Source organism: Heliangelus exortis, chromosome 1 (assembly GCF_036169615.1).
Source record: "Heliangelus exortis chromosome 1, bHelExo1.hap1, whole genome shotgun sequence".
In the NCBI taxonomy this organism is placed as follows: Eukaryota; Metazoa; Chordata; class Aves; order Apodiformes; family Trochilidae; genus Heliangelus; species Heliangelus exortis.
In genome coordinates, this window is record NC_092422.1 from 92703811 (window position 1) to 92725633 (window position 21823).

Here is a 21823-nt window from a genome sequence, read left to right on the forward strand (position 1 = left end):
CTTGGTTCACACATTTGTCTCCTTCACAGTTAAGTTTTTACTAAGTACTGCAATGTTTCCAGCAACTGCCTTCAGCTTTCAAGTTGCATACAATCCTGCATAAATATCTTCTACTTCAATAACAACATGCTTTGTATTAAAAATCTGTATTATTTAGCTTATTTACCACATAACAAGCCTTATACAAAAGATTTGATTGGTAGAAAGTGTAATGCTATGGAGTTGTTCTTGTATTCTCACCTGCCAGTCACTGTAGTTTAGCAAAGAGCCCTCGCATAAGGCTCAGCTTATATTTTGCTTGAAGAATTGACAGTTGCCATTTCCCTTATTGTGCCCATAATTACTCTCATTCCAGTTTATTTTTTGTGCTGGTCATAAGGAATCATTTAAGGGACATTTTAAAAAGAGAAAAAAAGTAGCAAATTCCAGAAGAATTCATATTATTTTATAAGTGCTCTCCAGTCTTCCATGGCTGGCTATTTGGCCAAGCCCCCTCCCTGTGGCATGCTGAATTTTAGTCCAAATGTAGGGAGTGTGCCATGGGCTGGAGTTTTATGCAGCAGGGGCAGCAGCAGCTTCCCTGGCATGTGAGTGAGACTGTTTTCCACCACTGTTCTTTAGGAGAACTATAACCTGAGAAGTAGAGGTGGTTCTGGCAGATTATCCCTAAAAGGTGAGTGGGTGAACATTAGGGAGCGGGTTTCATAGAATCACAGAATGATTTAGGTTGGAAGGGACCTTAGAGCTGATCTGCTCCAACCTCCCTGCCATGAGCAGGGACATCTCTCATCCAAAGTTGCTTAGGGCCTCGTCCATCCTGGCCTTGAACACCTCCATCCACAATTTCTCTGGGCAATCTGTTCCAGAGTCTCACCACCCTCATACTAATACCCAGTCTAAACCTGTTCTTCTACAGTTTAAATCCATTTCCATTGTCCTACTGCTAATTTTTTATTAGAAAAGGAGATATTACCAGAGCTGTGAGTAGAGCCTTGGAGGGCCCCTGTGGTAGAAGAACAGCAGCCATCTTGCGTGGAGAGAGTGTAGGCACCCTTGAGCACTGAGTTTTGGGAGGTGCTTTTCTTAATTCTAGTTGTACCAGTCTGTATTTTTTTCAGTGTCTTCTCTAGCAGACCTGCTTTGCTTGCCCCAGCCTCAGGGCAGCAGAGGAAATCCTTCATTTCTAAGACTCTTGTCTTTGCAAACAGCATGACAAGAAGGTGATCCCGCTGCCTGTGTGTGGCGATTTCAGATGTGGCCAGATAATTCTGGAGGTGGCAAACGGTGCTTCCCACACCTCATGTTCCCACTCCTGCTGTCTTCAGCAGCTGGCTTTCTTTTCCTTTTAATTTTATTTTATTAATTTTATTCTCAACAGCTGCTGAGGTACTTTGGAAGACTTTTTCAGTCCTTTCAGTGACAAGGCCTGTCATGTGTGTTGATTGAAGTCCCTCAGTGTGTTGGTATTACCAAATGAATCCAATCCAGCATTTTGAATCTTGTTTATTTGGGGGGGGGAAATGAGGGGAAAGCAAGCCTTTGAAAAATTACCTCCTCTGTTCCTCTTTTCCTTCGGCCACACATCCTGTTAATAATGCATAGTAGCTCTGTGTCATACGTGGGCAAAAGCTTGAGTAGGTTTTTTTGCAATAATGAAATCATAGAGCAGCCTTAGGGCCTGGGTAAATTTTTCCAATTTTAAGCTTGACAAATGAAGGCAGGTGGAGAAGTACACACAAGGTCACGTAGCAAGCCCGTGGTACTGGGCACAGGCGTACAGAAAGGTGCTTAGTCATTAGTCTGGACAATGTTTCCTTTGTGTTAATGTAAAGAAGTAATTAGCTGTAGTAAGGAATCCTTCCTCCTGGCAGAGTAATAAAGTGGTCAGAGAAGCCACAGAGAGGGCTGGGGCAGCAGGGATTTGTTTGCCCATTACGTACGGCTGTGGTACCAAGTTTACTTTCTCCTCTCAGTTCTGTGTTTCCAATCAATTTAATATGAGGGATGATGATGAGTCAGGGAATAATTGTAACCAATGAAGTATCTTCCATGTGACCTTCAAAGTGAAGCCATGGTTTCTGTGGCTGTTCCCCTCCATGCACTGCTGTTACAGGTGATGCTGACTGCACGCAGACAGCCTTTGGGGAGTACGCCTTGATGCCCCTGAGAGGAGAACAGTTTGTACAGGCTCCATCCCTGGGGTATTCAGGAACCATGTGGAGAAAGCCCTGAGCAGCCTGGTGTGATCCCAGAGCTGGTCTTACTTTGGGGCATGAGGTTGGACCAGAGACCGCACTGAGGAGCTTTCCTACCTGCAGTATCCTGTGATGCTGTGATGACTCCTCTGCACCCCTGAAGTCAAACAGAAGTTTTAGTTTGGTTTTGTGGTGGGTTGTTTGTTTTTGTTTTTTCAATCAGGAACAAACTACAAAATGTATTTTGAATTTTGTATCAAAAGATGAAAACATTGCAATGAAACTGAATAGACAAACTCCCAGGAAATAAAGATTGGTGGCAATCTTCCACAGGAAATGGCAGGAGCACAGATTTACTGTGGGGATGGGACAACTGAAGAGGCCATAAGTCACCTTTTCCTGATTCTTTCACCCTCAGGGAGGTGTTTAGTGCAGATGTAGATATGCTTCCTGAGATGCCTCAGGTCTACTAAACTCCGTAAATGGCAGAAGTGCCTGTGTACCCCTTGGGTCCTTGCTGCACAAACATCACTGTGCTTTTATTCAGACTGTGTTTGGGTAGATAAACATGTTTTCTATTTCCCTGTTTTCTTCCAGTTGAAGTGAAATATCTGAACCAAGAAAATCTCCCCTTAAACCTGTTACGGCACATCCAAGTTAAAGGTACTACGCCTCCTCCCCTCAGAGCCCAGTCATCATCCTCAGAATGCAACTATTCTGAAGGAGGGATCTCTTGGCAAAGTTTGACTGCAAGGGGACACGAAGGATAGGGTGTGCTCCTACAGATGCACCCAGTGTCCTGCTTCAAACAGCACCCACAGACATACCCCTAGGGAAGAACAGAGCAAACATTTTTGATACCTTGATCTCTACGCTCCCAGCTCCTAAACAGAGGCATATTAGTGCTGTTTCATGGTTTAGTATCTTAAGGCATTTCAGAAGATCCCAAGGTCAATTCAGCTGTCCACACAGTAGTAATGTGTCCTTCAGAAACCTAAGAGATCCCAGGCACCTCTCTGCATAGGAACACATGAGAACACAGCTGGAGGTGAGCTATGCTGTTATGGAGGAGCAGCTAGAGTCTGGTGGGTAACCCTGGGGCAGCCCAGATGGTAACATTAAAGGCAACTGAATACCATGCTGTGGGGTTTGTAGCTCTCCAGTGACTTCTGCTCCAGGGGTCTGTCCACCATGCCCTTGAGTCCAGGAAAGCTTTTTCATAGAACCATAGAATTGGCTGGGTTGGAAAGGACCTCAGAGATCATCAAGTCCAACCCTTGACCCACCGCTGTGGTTGCTAGACCATGGCACTGAGTGCCACATCCAGTCTCTTTTTAAAGATCTCCAGGGACGGAGAATCCACTACTTCACGGGGCAGCCCATTCCAATGTCTGATCACCCTCTCTGTAAAGAAATTCTTTCTAATATCTAACCTAAACTTCCCCTGGCACAACTTAAGACCATGCCCTCTTGTCTTGTTGAAAGTCGTCTGGGAAAAGAGACCAACCCCCACTTGGCTACCCCCTCCTTTCAGGGAGTTGTAGAGAGTGATGAGGTCTCCCCTGAGCCTCCTCTTCTCCAGGCTGAACAGCCCCAGCTCCCTCAGCCTCTCCTCATAGGATCTGTGCTCGAGTCCCTTCACCAGCCTGGTTGCCCTCCTTTGGACCTGCTCCAGGACCTCGATATCCTTCCTGAACTGAGGGGCCCAGAACTGGACACAGGACTCGAGGTGTGGCCTCACCAGGGCTGAGTACAGGGGCAGAATCCCTTCCCTGGACCTGCTGGCCACGCTGTTCCTGATACAGGCCAGGATGCCATTGGCCTTCTTGGCTACCTGGGCACACTGCTGGCTCATGTTCAGCTTCCTGTCAATCCAGACTCCCAGGTCCCTTTCTGCCTGGCTGCTCTCAGCCACTCTGTGCCCAGCCTGGAGCTCCCCATGGGGTTGCTGTGGCCAAAGTGCAGGACCCAGCACTTGGCCTTGTTGAACCTCATCCCGTTGGAATCAGCCCAACTCTCCAGTCTGTCCAGGTCCCTCTGCAGAGCCCTCCTGCCTTCCAGCTGATCCACACTCTCCCCAGCTTAGTGTCATCTGCGAATTTGCTGATGGTGGACTCAATCCCTTCATCTAAATCATCAATGAAGATATTAAACAGAACCGGGCCCAACACTGATCCCTGGGGGACACCACTAGTGACCGGCTACCAACTGGATGCAGCCCCGTTCACCACCACTCTCTGGGCCCGGCCTTCCAGCCAGTTCCTAACCCAGCACAGGGTGCTCCTGTCCAAGCTGCAGGCAGACAGCTTTTTCAGAAGAATGCTGTGGGAGATGGTGTCAAAGGCTTTGCTGAAGTCCAGGTAGACCACATCCACAGCCTTCCCCTCATCCACGAGGAGGGTCACCCAATCATAAAAGGAGATCAGGTTGGCCAGGCAGGACCTGCCCTTCACCACGCCAGATCTGAAATCCTTTCCACTGCTTTGGTTTCAAATCTTGGTGCTATCATGAGACAACCACCTCGGTGTGAAACAGAGGAAGACTTCCTCCTGTGGTTCCTCCTACAGTTCTGTGCACAGTTTGGAGAGACAAATACTGATGCCATTTTTGAGCGCTAGGACAGACTCCAGCGGAATGTGTGATACCAGATCCCTATGTCACATCTGTGTAATTAACTGATGACCCATAAATTATCACACATTGTTACAGCAGCCAAGTAATCTTCTCCCAGGGCAAAGTTCTTTGAAATTAAGTAGGTAACCCAAGGAAATAAGAAATAATTAGAAATAGCGTACTAGAAAAAAAAAAAAAAGAGGGAGCAAGAGGGCCTGAAATTAATTAATGTTGCAGGAACCAGATCAAAGTCAGAAACTGAGATTCATAAATCTGCAGAGAGGCGTGAATAGAATATTAAGTATGTGCTACACTATCTATGAAAGGAGAGCGGGCTGTGAGCCAACACTTGGGAGTGTGGCAAGGACAAAGCCAAATGCTCCTCTGAGCTCAAGGGCCAACATGCAGCTCTGTGTTTATAAAAAAAGCATTGGACATACCCTTGCACTTACTGTACCTACAAGAATTGCTCTAGGGTACTGTCTTTCATCAGATGCTCTCATGCTTTCCAGGCTCCCCAGGCTGCCCCATGATAATCCCCAGGGTAGCACACGGCCACAGGAGCATTTTTCCTGTGGCCACGGTGTCAGGGAGGCTGAGGGAGCTGGGTAGCACAGGCACTGGCTGCTCCGGATCAGATGTTGCCAGCAGTCTCTGGCACTACATTTTAAATCTAATGATAAAGCCATAGTTCTAGCAGCTTTCCATTTAATTCCTAGAGAACACACCTCTTGTTTTTTACAATCACAGGGCTGGTCTGGTGCAAATCATTGTTCCTTGAGTTTCCTCTGTGGAAATTCAGTGAACCTTAAGGCTTTGCTTCCACTGCAGAGAACCAGCCCTGTGTGGTTCCCCCAAGCACGCTGAAGGCTTTGACCCACTCAGCTGAGGCACAACACAGTACAACAACACCTGCCTGGTGCTCCAGGTTGGGATTTCAGCTCAGGTATCTCTGCCATTCCTATTGTGCTCTGAGTGGTTTGTGATGGACACCCTGAGAGGAGCTCAGCTGACAGTGAGTGAGCACGGCCTCCTCGCTGGAGTGACCGATGCGGTCTGGTCCTGATGTGCACGGTATGAATGAACCTCGCCTGTGGCTGGGCGGCCCTTAGCTCCAACATCAGCTTCAGCCTGGAGCTCCTCACACTCCCCAGGGAAGATCAGAAGCTGAAAGAGGGCTTTTTGCAGACAATCACAGTAGCCCACCCAGGGGAAAACTCCCGGATACACTCAGCTGCCAACCCCATCCCTTGGAGACGGCCTGGGGACCGCCTCCCTGTCACCGAGCGCTGCGGTGCCGGCGCAAGGCACAACCCCGGCGGCTTTTCTATAAGGGAGCTTGGGGGGAGAAGAGGGCAGAGGAGGGGACAAATGTGCCACACCGGCCTGCCCACAGCGAGAGGTCCTGGGCAAGGGGAGGAGGAAGCAGAGCCGGGCGGGGACTCGGGTCTCTTTTCCAATCCGTGTCCATCGGGGGTCACTCTTCCCCCGCAAATGGCGCAGCGCCTGGCTGGTGGCCTGCGTGGTTACCCAGCTCCTTTAAAAGCCGGGGGATTTTCGCTTTAATAAAACAAATACGTAGAATTAAAAACAAACAAACAAACAAACAAACAAAAAACAAAAAAACAAACAAACAAAAAAACCCCCACGAAAGGCTCCCGTGCTCTGGCGGCAGTCAAGCACCGTCCTCAGTGCTCGCAGTACACACGGCATCCCTGTGCCAGGGCAGCCTTCGACCTGGCATAGGGTCCTGGCTGGGTTTAACGTCATTCCAGTAGAGAAAGTAATTTCCACGGATAGATTCGGATTCCCATCTTCTCAGCAGAGATTAAACCCCTTTAATTAACTCTTCAAGAGGTATTAGAGAGCTGAGTACCTCTGTAGTTGTCTGAGCACTAATGACGCTGGGACTGATGCTCCTGATCAGTGGGCATCTCCCCTGATGAACGAGGGCAGATTCTCCCTCGGTCTTGCCTACTGTTCTGTACTGTTTCCAAAGGGACCGAAGGATCCCATCGAAGATTTGGAAAGGCGGGGCAGGACGGGGATAACACCTCCCAGTAGGCAAAATCATGGAAAATGTGCTCAGAAGCTTCAGGAGGGTGGTGCCACTGCTTTAGAAGATACATTGCAGAAAGGTGAAAACAGTTCATGTGCCTGCAACGCCTGACAATGGCAAATACATCCCACCTCCCTAAGGGCTTTCACAAGATCTGCAAGACAGTGTGGGAGCCAGCAGCCATTGTGTGCGGGCAGTCCTCCTATTTTCCCTGGCTGGGTAGATCAAGCCAAGAGTTTAACACCAACGAAGTTTGCTTTGAAAACTGCAGTATTGTGCTTAAAAATGGCAAATGAAGAGCATTCAGGAGTTCTTTGTGATAATAGAGAGTTTTGGGAAAAACTCTGCTGTTGGAGAAGGAAGAGGGATGTGGAAACAAGCTTTAGTAGAAATGCAGTACAGAAGAATCTACTTTATCCTCTACTGCAAGTTCCTAACACAGCATTTAGAAAAACAAACAAACCCCTTTATCACTCCAGTAAGAAACTGAAGACAACTAGAGGAGGAATATCAGCTTTCTTTAAGGTCACTGCAATAGCAAGGCTATCAGTTGAATTATATACTAGAAAACTCCACGAGAAAAAGACAGCAAAAATGTAACTTGATAAGAAAATCCAATCCTCAAAATCTCACAGAGTGTGAGAAAATGATTAATTGATAATGAAATTATTTTTAAACAACCCTTCTTCTCTGTGTCCTGTTTTAAAAAAAAGTTTATGAACAGCTGTTGTCAAAAGTAAAATAAAACTGAGAATGCTGGCATAACAATAGTACATCTGCAGAGCATTCTGAAAGTGCATTCTGAAAACAATAGATGGATCTGCAAAATTTCACCCCAGCATGTTACAGACAAGAGCTATGGGGCTCAGCTCTCTGCTTTTTCCACAAGAGCTGATTTCAAGAAGATGAAACGAAAGGCCCCTAGCAGTGAGCAGTAATTTCTGTATGTCACCCAAGAAGATGCTTCAGTAAGCTGGGGCAAGAGCAGAGGTTGGAAGGTCATAAATGTCAGTCTTGAGCCTTAAGATTGTGGTGGGGTATCAGTGAGACAATGCTGCTGGGAGCTGAAGAGACAAATGTAGAGAAAATTTCAGGAAAAAAGAAGCAGCATAGTGCAATCTACAATCCAGTTATGGGATAGTTACTACAGGGAACAACTTTTTCATATAGGATATTTGGGCTGGATAGCTTGCACCTGCAGAATGCTGCCCTGATCTTCACAGCAGTGAAGGATGTGGGATAGCACAGAAACCTCCCACAAAGAGCCAGGCTATGGGCTCACCTGCTCCAGAGGAGTTTTGTGTTTTTCTGCTTGCTACACCAGGTTCCCACAGGAACACATTTTAGCCCTGTGTTAGGTTAAGGTCTGGGGCACAGGGATAGATCACTGCTTATTCCGATGTTGAAAATCTGCAGGGAAGTTGGTGCTTTACCTGTTTGGTTTTATGACTGGGCTCTAAACAGGTAACATACTGTGGTACCAGCTGGGTGCCAGTTCCCTACCTCTGCACCTATATCTGTTCTATAAAACTGTGCACACTTTAAAATGCTGCCTTATGGCTCTACACTAATAAAAAAATATAAAACATACAGCAGCAGTAGGCAAAGGGTGTGCTTAGAATGAATCAAAGGAATTAACACTTTCCAAACTATTGTCCCAAGTACTTTGTCAGTCTGTAAAAATGTCCCACCCGTGGAGAGACTGATATGTGAGGAAGAAATGTGCATGATAATAAAACTTTGTTCCCTTTGTTTGTAATGTCTAGTTTTGATGGAGTATTTTCTTCATACATCTCCTCCGTCACTGCCCGAGCAACTAGAACCAGCTTCAGCTGCAGGCTGTTAAATGAACATTCTTGAGACATTGCTCAATAGTTCTGTGATTCTCAGATTCTGTGAAAACGTGTTTCTGAAAATATGATGTTAGTCATGCAAAGGGACAATATTGTTTTGCTAATATAATTGCATTCAATTGAGTGGGAGCCTGAAGGGACTGTTAATCCAGCACAGTGTAAGAGCAGGAAAACAGTCTCCTGCACATGTAAACACTTCTCATGCTCAGACACCTAATGGTAAAAACTCATTACAGCCATTTCCATTGGTGGCTCTCTTTTATTTTGGTGACAGCAGAACCCTTCCAGCACCAGTGACGGGGGGGCTGAGGCAATGAGGGGGTTTTGCATTAGTTCCTTTCAGCTGGGGCATCCAGAGCTACCTTTAGGCTGCTGCCGTGGGGGCAGCTGCACTCTCTTCATTGCTGCTGTTCCCATGTGGCCCAACAGTGACTCTGTCAAGGGGGACACTCCAGCCTATTGCACAGTGGAAAATGCTGTCACATTGTTGTGTTGGGAGCTGGAAAATACCTCAAAAAATCAGCAGACTTGGTATATGCCTGATGTCCTCCATTGAGAGAGAGGTAAATAAAAAAAAAAAAAAAAAAAAAAAATGACAGTGGTAGCTCAGTTTGCTCCTACTTGTGGCAAGGGAAAGTTCTTCCCATTGTAACTTCACAGGAAGCATAAATAAATTTATCCTGTTCAAGTGGGAAGGTCCCTGCATGGGACTTACTTGGAGGCTGGGATGTGTGAGTCTCTTCAATGCAAAAATAAAACAGGCTTACTTTTCTCCTTCAAAGAGAAAACAGAAAAAGTGATGCATTAGAATTTGCATGAGGCTACATTTCCAACAAATACTCCTGTTCTTCAGTGTAGTAGGGGCTTCCATTCTTTTGCACGGTTTGGTACTTAGAGAAATTACTGATGTCTCACAATACAGATTTATCTTTCCTGATTCTAGGTCTGACTTCCCCTTCTTGCAGAGAAACATCAGTGGACACAAAAGAACCAACTACAGCTCAATTGCATTGCTGACTGAATGTGCCTCAGTCTGTGGTGACAATGTGCTCTGAAGTTCTGAGGGAGCCTTGTTGTGCCTCCAGATAAAATGGGACCCGAGTTGTATTTGTTTCATATAATCGCTTATTAAAGAGGTGTGGATGTACCTACTTGACAATAAGATCTGCACTCACTGAATATCTCTTTATTCAGCTAATAGGAGTGGTTCTACATCAGTTCTCTTGGCGGCACCACAGACAGCTTTGTGTGTTGCTAATGTAAGAGCAACAAAGGAGAAAAGTTTTGTATCACAACAGTGCTGATGCATGAGCTTTTGAATGCTGAGCACAAAGCCCTGCAGCTTCTGGCTCATCATGCCACACTTCCATGTGGCTTGTCGTGTTACATTAGTGGGTTTTAGTGTTTTCATCTGTCTGTTTTTGCTGTGCTGTGGCATTGCACTGAGTTTCATGAAGAAGACAAGTCTTGCAGTTGTCATTTATGAAAGTTTCAAGAGAACAATTGGTGACTGCTGTCTGTGATGTGTGACAATAGATTTCATAGTCAGATGTCAGGCATTCATCTTTGAAAAGCCTGACTTGAAATAATGAAGATGAACACGTTGTTAAAAAAACCCTTCTTTCCCTTTGTCCTCTGGACTTTGATTCAGCTCTCAGTTTCAAAATGTGTAAAAAAAGACCCTAAACCACCCTAACAGACTCCATAACAAACTCTCTTTTGTGGACCAGGTAATCTGTGCTTTTGGTCTGTTTAAAAGCCCTGTTTCACTTAAAAGCTGGTGTAGACAAGACAAGAAAGAGGTGCAGAGCAAAGCCCTCAGTGCAAATTTGCATCAGCATTTTAGCAGCCTCTGGGGTGTGCTTTCCATATGAATGTCCCAACCACCTCCCTCAAGTGGGAGATTGGTGCTAGTGACTTGGTGCCCTTTTGGGTTTAGTGAAAGTGGAGGATTTGCTCCAAGAATACACCTCATGCACTGTGGCCTCAAACAGGGACAATGAGGATCTGAACCAGTGGCTCAGTCAGGCATCTGTTTGAGAGCCCCAGGACTTTCTGTGGATACGGGCACTAAGAGAGGCTCTGGGAACACCACTCTAAAGCTTCTGAAGCACTCTGAAGTGCTTCTGTGGCAATGGAGAGGCCAAATACACCCTCAGGTTTTCTGTAAGCTGTTGTGTTATGGAGGAGGAGGAACGGGGAGGATCTCCTGCCCCTGAAGCTGGACAGTGCTGTCATTTGGCTCTGCTGCATGCCTCAGTAATGGACCTTAGGTGCCCGCATTACCCCAGGCTCTGCTCCCACGGGTTTTACTGGAGCCATTTCTTCTCAGGGGTGGAGCACTGTGCCTGGCAGTTCAGAGAGATGACACGGATGGGGTTTACTGCTGCGAGTCCCCTCTGGGATGTGCTGATCCATCAAGTGGTGCTGGTACTGTTGTTCTGATTTACCCTCTTCCCTCCTTGCCTGCTTTCCTGATCAGTCTTGCCCTGTCTCAAAAGGTATTTGGCCACTCCACCAGCCCTGCTCATCACTCTAATGCTTAGGGGCCACAACAGAGAGCGGGTTCCCTGAGCTTGTCCCAGTGTGTGGCAGCGGGACAGCTCACACAGACACCTGCTCTGGAGCCCCACAGGTGGGCGTGGATGGATGGCTTGGGAAACCCTTAAGGCACTGATGGGAGATTGCCAGAACTGGCCTATCAAAGCTTACAGAATCACAGCAAGTTAGGGGTTGGAAGGGACCTCAAAAGATCAATGAGTCCAACCCCCCTGCCAGAGCAGGGTCACCTACAGGAGCTCACACAGAAATGTGTCCAGGTGGGGTTTGAATGTCTCCAGGGAAGGAGACTCCACAACCTCCCTGGGCAGCCTGTGCCAGTGCTCTGTCACACTCACAGTGAAAAAATTTTTCTCCACGTTTATACGGAACCTCCTATGCTGAAGTTTATGTCTATTGCTTCTTATCCTATCATTGGGCATAATTCAGAAGAGCCTGGCACCATCCTCCTGGCTTTCTCCCTGTATGTATTTATAAACATTAATGAGGTCACCCCTCATTCTCCTCCAAGCTGAAGAGACCCAGCTCCCTCAGTCTTCCTCATAAGGGAACCTGAGAAATCACTGGGAGAATCTGAGGCAGGGCCATGTACTAACACTGTGGCAATAGCTCATTTCTGTAGTAATGCCCATCTGTTTCAAAATGACCACTGACGCCACCTCACTTCAGTACAATTTTGGGTGTCCCTCACTCTGATGCTGTTTTGTGACACTGCAGCTGGGACTGCCACCATTTTACTGACTTGCTGGTGGCCCCAGGGATGTTCTACAGCCCTCTGTGGAGGACTTCAGCTGCATGTTTTTCCAATGTACAGTATTCTGTTAGAAAACAGGAAATGTATTTTTTTTCCTGTTGATCAAACACTGGAACCAGTTGTCCAGAGAGGGTGTGGAGTCTCCATCCCTGGAATTATTCAATACCCAGCTGGACAGAGCCCTGCTGTGTGTGACCCTGCTCTGACAAGAGGCTCAGAGTAGGCAGTCTCACAAAACTCCTTCCAACCTCATCCATTTTCTAAGGATTCAGGGGGCTTGTATTTCTTCTCCCAGTACCATATTTTGATAGCAGCTCAATGTGGCATTGCTGTCCTCCCAAACTATAAGTATTTGTACACTTTTGTGTTATGTTCTACCATTTTATATGCTGCAAAGCAAAAAGTGTTTCTGTATCTGGAAGGGAAATGTTTTATGTTGAAAGTTTAACCTAATTTTTCTGTTTAGGAATAATGAGTAGTTTGTATACAGCAGGTTTAATATACTAGCTAAATAAGCAGAAAAAAAAAAATAAATGAGGAAAAGTACACAATTAAGACTGTTTCTTTTTAAGGGACCTCTACAGAGACACTATCTAAAATATTATGACAGTATATTAGACAGATTTGCTTTAGCTGTGAATTTTTTTCAAATAATTTTAAAATAAAATTTGGAGGTTGATTTCAGTGTGTTTAGCTTAGGAAACATAGTAAAACCTCAGAGATGCAGTATTGAAGGATTCCAGATATAATCAGCAAAGTTTAAAATTGGAGATAGAAGATCCCTAGCCAATTATCTCAGCTGAGCTAGGTAAACCAGGATGGCTTCCCATGAGCATTTGTAAGTATGTTGAGCAGAACTTTTCCTGAAGGCAGTAATTCTATTTCTAGAGATCCAGGTTTCTCTCTGTGCCTGCGTGTGTGTCGGCAACATCTGTCTCACACTGGAAAAGCATCTCATTAAGCAAATCAGCAAAACAGCTATCACATAATTTGAGCCTGCTGATAACTTCTGTACTGCCTCTGAAGTTCAGAGAGGGAAATACCTCTGCTGATACAACAGGTGAGCTCTGTGGGAACACTGAGATGATCACTCAAGAAAATGTCATAGCTGATATGCTTAGGGGAGGGAAGCTACCTAGTAAATGAGAAAGCCTTAGCTTTTCAGTTAAAACCGTAACAAAGCTAAAGATTACAGCACTTACCCAGCAGTTTGTAGATTCTGAACACTTTGGTCTCAGTCCAGCAAAGCCCCATAGCACATACTCAAACACAGAATTATTGATTTTGCAAGGGTTGCTTGCAAGCTTAAAAGTAAGCATATGCATAAGTACGAGAGAAATTCAGCTCAGAGCTATGATTCACAAGCTACCCTGAAACAATGCATGGCTGCAGCAGAGGGCCAAATCACAGATCAACCAAGACAGATTATTTTCCAGCAGAATAGGAAAAAAAAAATTATTAACAAATGAAAGAAGGATCTGAATATTTCCCTGCAGTCATAAATGGAAGAAAAATTGCTAATCAGAAATCTATTGAGAACCACACAATTCAGAATAATTTTATCTGTATTGCATGGAGCTACACTGTTGCCTTTCAGACAGGGTAAGGACGAAAACCTAGCTACTGGGAGTCTGGGAAAGAAATATAGGCATGCAGGCTGAGGGAGATTTTAGTATGATGAATTATAATTTTAGGATTTTCCTTGAATGTTTATTGTTGTAGTAATACTTTAAATTATTTTCTTGTGGTTTGTTTGTTTGTTTCTCTTTTAAAATGAACCTTTTAAATCTATTACCAAATGTTAGTGGCATAGATAAGGCAAGAGTAGCTTTCTAGTAAGCAAGTAGTTAGGATGAATCCCACACAGCTCTGCTCTGACCTGTGTTTGAAATCTTGCACATGGGACCTAGAATAATTCAAAGATTGAAGGAGTCCTGCTACTTTCAAGGTATGTAGGGAAGTATATTTGTGTTTAGTTGTAACTCAGATTACTGCCCTCAAGAGATATCTTTAGTCAGCTGTGAGAAAAAGAAGTGCCAATATGGCCATTTCCAGATGGACACTGAAGAAAAGGAAATCTGGGACAGACACAGGTTTTCTCTAGCAGACCAGAGATGAGCTTTGATTTGATAACTCTCAGATTTGATGAATCTCAGATAGAATCTTTTCCGTAACAGCCTTTCAACTCAGCAAAAAGGCAATGCCAGTCTGCAGGCTTGTGCATTGTGCTGCTAGCACAAATTGAAACAAGCATCTTTAAAAGGACACCTTTCTTAGAAGGTGAGTAGTGCAGCCCCTGACTTTTTGTGGCATGGCCAAATGGGGTGTTGGGGTGCTGCACAAACCCTGTGCTTATGGGCATACAAATTCGAACCTCTGTGTATGGGTTGCTCCCACGGCCAGGGGGGCTGCTGTCCTTATATACACATCCATGGGGTAGTAAAGGAATTGCTATAGTGGCATAAATGGTGTTCCTGCCCTGTATCTGCATCCCAGTCCTGTCTGAGCTCATGGAGACTGCCCTGTGGAACAGGCTGTGTTTATCTGCATCACCTGAGCTCATCCTTTCCAATCCCAGGCCCATGGAAGAGCAGCCATCCCAGTGCCTGGAGGAGCTGAGGGAAACTGCTGTCATACCTTAGGCTCCAGGGAGCTAGGACTGACTGCTTCGTTGATTTAAAAACTCATCTCATAAGGTAATTCACCTCTTCTGAGAAGAAGGGGAGAAAAAAAGAACATATCCCCAGTGTAAAAGTTCCTTTCTCTGTGCATATGAAGCCCACATTTAGGGGCTTCAGTGAAATCTGAGGCCTCTTTGTAATGAATTAATTCCCTGAAGAAGTAATGTGAAATTTGAACTTCCAATTTTCAATGGCTGTAGGAAAAAAACATCCATGTGAGAAGAGAGGGACTTTTCTTTCAGCCTACGGAGACATGCATGGATAGCTGATCTCATTTAGAAACTTGGAGTCCCCAAACCCCCCATGACTTTGAAAGTGATTTGGTCTGTAACAGCATTAGGGAGTGCCACAAAAAAGTGCTTGAAGAGTTTATTATTGGCAATTCAAGAGCAGAAAGGGAACCTGTTCCCTTCCTTTTGTGTTATAAAAATAAAATCACAGAGTAATGATTGTCATGTGTCCTGACTCCCTATAAAATGATGATAAAATGGTATGTCGAGAAGAAAGATTTTCCTTGGCATAAACCACAATGACATCAAAGACACAGAACTAATTTTTTTTTGGCAACTAGATGAAAATATTAGGTTAATGCCTTTTGTTCCTCGACAGAATGTTTTAGTCAGTGAACAGAATTAATTGTGTTGACACAGTGGATTTATTGTTTCAACAAAATGCCTGTCTGTTTTCACACAGTGGACAAGGGATTTGACAAAACTAATGCTGATACCAGGGGATTCTTATATAGCTGAATTATCAACTTGATAAAATACCACTAGTGTAAAAGTGAACAAGAAGGAAAACAGAATCTATGGTCCAAAAACATTTGTTCTCATAAGAAGAACACAAAGATGACTAATTTTTACAGTTCCTGTGGGTTTTCTTGATGAGCGGGGTGCTACTGATACAGACCAAATACTTCCACAGCCCCTTTCTTGCAAAGGAGAAAGCCCTCTTCCCAGAAACCTGTCAGACCCACCTACTGTCAGGGTATGTGAGTAGGGAAAGCACTCAGCCTGGGCCAACACTGTCCCTGCTCTGTCCCTGCTGCTGCAGGTCACCTCTCTGCACCTCCCTGGGAACAAATCAAGGAGCTGGAGCAGAGGACAGTGAGTGCTGCTGGTGGTGAACAGCCTGCAAAACCCGGCTGAGAATGTTTGCATTGCAGAGGATTTCTATGGAGTCAGGATATGAAACCTTCTTATGCAAAAGTCAGCCAAAATCTTTGTCTCTTTGTGCAAGCTATTTCCATCTGCATCAACAAGCGAAAAGTGGTTGTGCCCTCCCAGAGCCAGACTGAACCAGGAGTTCAGGAAGAACCATCAGACTTCTGCATTTATGTCCAAGAGCTCAAAGAGTTGTGCTGATCTGCTTAAGCAATGTAGGGCACAGCCTGTCCATGCCAACCTTGCCCTACTTTGAACTCTCCTGCCCCAGTTCTGGGCTTCTGTTAGCCTCAAGCTCTGAGTAGAATGAGGCTGGAGGGTGGCATTGCTGACATGAAGGACCAAGGAACACAAAGACGAGGGGAGAACACAAAAGAGATGAAAAGATTAAAAGAAAGAAAAAAAATAAAAAAAGAACAAATATTAAAATGTAGGAAAGCAGAAAGAAAATCATTGTCATCTGATTTTTTGTCCAAATCTAAGCTAATGTCTTGAAATGTTCCAAAAATGACTTTGCTCCTTTTCTTTATGATTAGAACCAGTTAGAACTCGTCATCCTTTAAAGCAGACTAGATAGTGCAAAGTAGTTTTTCTCTACCTCACAAACGTCCTAAGGACTTAGAAAATCAGGTAGGTGCAGCTGAAGACACAGGTATAAGGCCTGCCGACCTGCTGCTGGCAATTCCTGAGCTGGCACAGACCAGGCACTGAGGAACAGTGTCACCACTGGAGAAGGTTTTGTATCAAAGGCATCAAACCCTGTTTAGTAGGTGTATGGTCTCAGAAGCAGCACATTCAAGTCAGAAACAGAGTCTTCTGGTTCCCCAGAAGAGGTAAGCAGGAAGCAGTGAACTTGAGATGTGCAGTGGAGGTGTGAGCAAGGTAAAGAAGCAGAGCTCTTCTTTGTGGTGGGTGACAGGGAAATAACACTGGCCCAAAGAGGACGTGTGCATTTGGATGCATGGAAAGATGGGGGCTCCAGAAATTATTTGAAAGGGAGAAGTTATTCTGGCTGGAGAAGGATTTGGTTTCTGTTTCTGACTACAGCAGCAGTGGCCAGCTGCCAGACAGACAGCTGAGGCTGACAATCAACTCACCTGCATTATCCAAATGTTTGTTGGGAAGACTCTTATCTTTGCTCTTCAATTTACATTGCCTCAATGTGTCACCTTGTTAATTTGAAAATACACCACAGAATAACACCCTGGATAACTGCAACAGCAAAGCGCATTTTACCACCAAAAGCCTGAGCTGGAAACTTTTGTTTCTTCCTCTCTATACCAGCTGCCTTTTTTTCCTAAAACTTTCTTTCAAAATAAACTGTACATGCATGAATGGTGGCTCCTTTCTACTCCACAGCTTGAACTATTGCCCTGGGGGAAGAAAGTGTCAGTAGAAATCAGAGCCCATTTACTAATCTTTCCTTCAGAAGAAGATGTGCTCATCTCTGGAGCTGACACAGGTGGTAAGTGCTGCTGTCCATACTCGGTCATGCAGTGCCAGGAATTTAAGAACAGATGTTGAAGGGTTTCTGTGAAGAGAAATAATTGCAGCAGCTGATAGAATGAATTGAAGGAAATTAAACCCAAGTAACCACATGTGGATGAAAGAGTTCTTCATCTTTATCCATGAAAAGAGCCCGAAAATAATTTTGCCCAAAATGGTGAAAAAAACCCCAGAATATGGGATTTTCTTTTTCCTTAAAAAAAAAAAAAAAAAAAAAAATGCCCTTTTCTATGAGGCTGTAATTGTGGCTTGATGTAGACAATGTTGTTTCTCAGTAGAGAAGATTGGGGAAAAGATATCTCAAAGTTGTTCCCATTTTTCCTGATTTGTGGGTAGGAGAATGGGGCTTAACCATTCCTCAGGCTAAAAAAAAAAATAATCTATTTCTGGATTATTTTTCTCTGTAATTTATGTTGACATGGAACGGTATAGAGCACTGAAACTCCCTCCTAAGTACCCTATGTGATAGCCTGAACTGTTCAAAGAATGTAAAAGGGGTGTAGTAAAATTAAAATAAAATGCAACAAAAGAATTTGGAGGGAATTTAATCCTCTTGACTCAGACAAGATTGGTCCATGTAATTGAAAATCCTGTTACCACTGGATTTGGAGGTGATTTTATATGCTTCTGTAGGGAAAACAGTGGGAGAACTCAACCATCAGGATCTTATTTTTTTTTTAATTTATGTGAAACATAGCTTTCCTCACCCACTGCTTGTTTTGGCTTTGTTTGCTTTTTAATACATTGGAACTGGTTGCATTTGCTGTGATAAACAGCTAGCCTGATGCAGAAGTTAGCAGTGAACTGCTGTAGTCATAGAATCCCAGAATTGTTTTGGTTGGTAAAATCATATATTCCCACTGTTAACCCAGCACTGCCAAGTCGGACACTAAATCAGGTCCCTAAGCACCACACCTGCCCATCTTTTAAACACCTCTAGGGATGGTGACTCCACCACTGCCCTGGGCAGCCTGTTCCACTGCTTGACAATCCTTTCTGTAAAGAATTTTTTCCTAATATCCAGTCTAAACCTTCCCTGGCACAACTTGTGGCCATTTTCTCTTGTTCTATTGCTTGTTACTTGGGAGAAGAGTCCTTCAAGCATGGTTTCCAGCACCCTCCTTGGAGCCTGTGTGGCTTTTAATGCCTATTTGGCTTTGTATTTTGTGCAGCTCCAGTTGCACAGAAGTCATGCAGAGGAGGACCTGCCTTACTCAGGACACTCTGAGCTTTCAAGGTGCTTTGGTGAGTGAAACCTGCCCAGAATGGTCCAGAAAGGGATGTTTGGTGACATTGAGAGTACCTCTTGGGACCAACTAGCTCTGACTGGGCAGTGCCAGAGTCAGATGCAGCATTAGGCTGACTCTGGAGGAAAACATGGTTAGATTCAGAGAGGTAAAAAAATTGACATTATAGTAGAGCCTGGATGAGCAACCTGGGCTGATGTGACCTGGATGGAGGCTAACTCATGGGGTGGGCATCATTCTGGCTCCCTTTTGCCTCACAGGGCCTCAGGCAGAATTTTGGGTTGGACAGGGATAAAGGGCTTAGCTGCTCCTCTGTTCATTTAGAACTGTGCAGCATAATGAATTTTTGAGACATTGTTATGTTTATTTCTGCTTCCTCCTCTTTTCTTCAAATAAAGGTACTTTTCTGGTCAAAAGCTTTTAGTGCCCATGAGAGAGAAGGCAAATCATGCCTGCTAAGATGACAGGACAGATTTATTTTTGTTTACTGAGGCCAGAAATACACCAAGTGTTATAGAAGCTACCTATTTTATTACACATTATAACACATTTGAAGCATGCATATGATCAGTTCACTCACCTCATTACATCTTCAAGAAGGGAACTTCTGTCTGAGGGAGCAATAATTTCAGCCATCCACATTGGATCAACAGCACAAGCCCCATGCACAGATTTCACTTGATTTCAGAGTAGTGAGCAACTACACTTGAGAAATCAGGCCCTCCCTCTGAAGTATCATCAACTACATATCCAGTGAGGGTACAAAACAAATCTAATTGTACTCAAGACTTTATATTTGAAGTTACTAATTGTACTCAAGATTTTATACTAGCAATGGTTTGGTTTCATTTCACATTTTTACATGCATTTCCCCTGCCACTCTGTATTAACTTTATTCCACAATTTGTTGCCTTTATTGGTTTTGCTTGACATGCAGTCAGGTGAGAGAAATTGCCAGGAGAATGACCAAAGCTTTTGCAGGAATAAGGGGGGGTTGTCTTTGTATTATATATTTGTACAGCACTGAGAAAACTGGGGTCTGATACAGAAAAGGGGATTTTAGGCACAACTGACCCATGCATAAGAGACGTTGTCCTAAGAGCAGCTGAACTGATGAAACCTTGAGCTTCAGTGGTGAAGTTCCTTGCTGGCTTGTGTCCTTCAGTTCTTTTTCTTGTATTAATAACCTCTCTTCATAGAATCATAGAATCATAGAATTGGCTGGGTTGGAAGGGACCTCAGAGATCATCAAGTCCAACCCTTGATCCACTCCCGCTGCAGTTACCAGACCATGGCACTGAGTGCCACATCCAGTCTCTTTTTAAATATCTCCAGCGACACAGAATCCACCACTTCCCTGGGCAGCCCATTCCAATGTCTGATCACCCTCTCGGTAAAGAAATTCTTTCTAATGTCCAACCTAAACCTCCCCTGGCACAACTTGAGACCGTGCCCTCTAGTCTTGCTGAGAGTTGCCTGGGAAAAGAGACCAACCTCCCCCTGGCTACACCCTCCTTTCAGGGAGCTGTAGAGAGTGATGAGGTCTCCCCTGAGCCTCCTCTTCTCCAGGCTGAACACCCCCAGCTCCCTCAGCCTCTCCTCATAGGATCTGTGTTCAAGTCCCTTCACCAGCCTGGTTGCCCTCCTTTGGACCTGCTCCAGGACCTCGATATCCTTCCTGAACTGAGGGGCCCAGAACTGGACACAGGACTCGAGGTGTGGCCTCACCAGCGCTGAGTGCAGGGGCAAAAACTGCATAAACTCTTACGCCACCATAAAGGGCAAGAAAGGGGCAGAGGATGGGCAGGGACCCTGCTGTGCCAGTGGGCAGGGGAGGAGATGTTGGCTCCTCGTGCATGTGGCTGCTACACAGCTCTGTCTGCCTTTCCCACAGTGGTGACAGTAATGTGGTTTATTTCCCTTGTCTGACTTTCATTTTCATGAAACCTGTTAATTTCTGGTTTTCAATGTTTCTGTCAAATGCCATTGCAACTGGACAAGGACCAGCACTTGTTACAAGGGGGGTGAGGGAACTGCCAGACAGGCAGATGGGGGGATAGAGAGTGCAACTGCATAACCTCCTTTCCTTGGGGAAAAGAAAAAACAGCACTAATGGACAGATGTCAGTGTTAAGCAGTTGCTGCTAATGTTTGGGTAGGATGCAAATAGGAATTAATATCGTGGGTGGGAAACAGGTTGCTGATCTGTAATGCCTGGGATGGGTCATCCAGGGCCTGGGGGCTTTGCAGGTTCTTGAGCCAGTCAGGTCCTGTCAGAAGGCATCCCTCTCCAGAAGGCTGTATCTGGCTTGAGCAGAACTTGGAGGGTTCATCAGGAATCCTTGATTTTCTTTAATACTGTCCATCCCCCCAGTCCCAAAGAAAGGCTCATCACAGTGCAAAGAGGGCACAAGAAGCACTGTTAAGAGCTCGGTTCGCTGCACAATTTTCCTCTTGAAACACAATGTTACAGAGCTCACAAGAGGCATAGCCAACACAGGCTGAAGCAGTGCCTGCTTTAGTTATGGAGAAATAAAAAGATTTATTTTAGATCCTATCTGCTAATAAAATGATTTCTGTACTCTTCCAGCAACACATTTACTGTGGGATTCTAAAGCGAAGGTTTTAAGAGGTAAGGCTAAAATTTGCCTAATAAGATCTGATTTGATATCTGATGTTGTTTTCCTGTCCTCTTACATTTTCAGGAGGAAATCTTTTCTCTATCAGTCTCTTCTGGCTGCAATCTACCTGCAACAGAAACAATCAAGACTTCTTGAAATTAACTTGGAGAAGTACCACAGAACCTTATTTGCCACTGTTCTACTCGTTCAGTTCACACCCTGCTACCTTAACAAGCTGGTATGTGTAACATGTCTAAGTCTTAAACCCTTAATCTAAAATATTTTTTAAAAAGCTTTAGGAATTTTTGAAATTCAGATAGCTTTCAGTCTTTATTGTCAAAAGGTGACTCATTAAAGAGTATTTTTCCATCTGTCTGCAGAAACAATTTTGTATCCTCTCCTGAAGGGTGTAGGATCACTGAAATAATGGTTTTCTCTTGTAATAATAGAATCCTGATTGCTTATGATGGTCTTTTTTTAACCTTAATTAAGTTGTTCTATGCATTTGGCAGCAGCAAGTGGTTTGATGGAAGTCCTCAGAATTTAAAAAGCATGATTTTTATGATACTAACT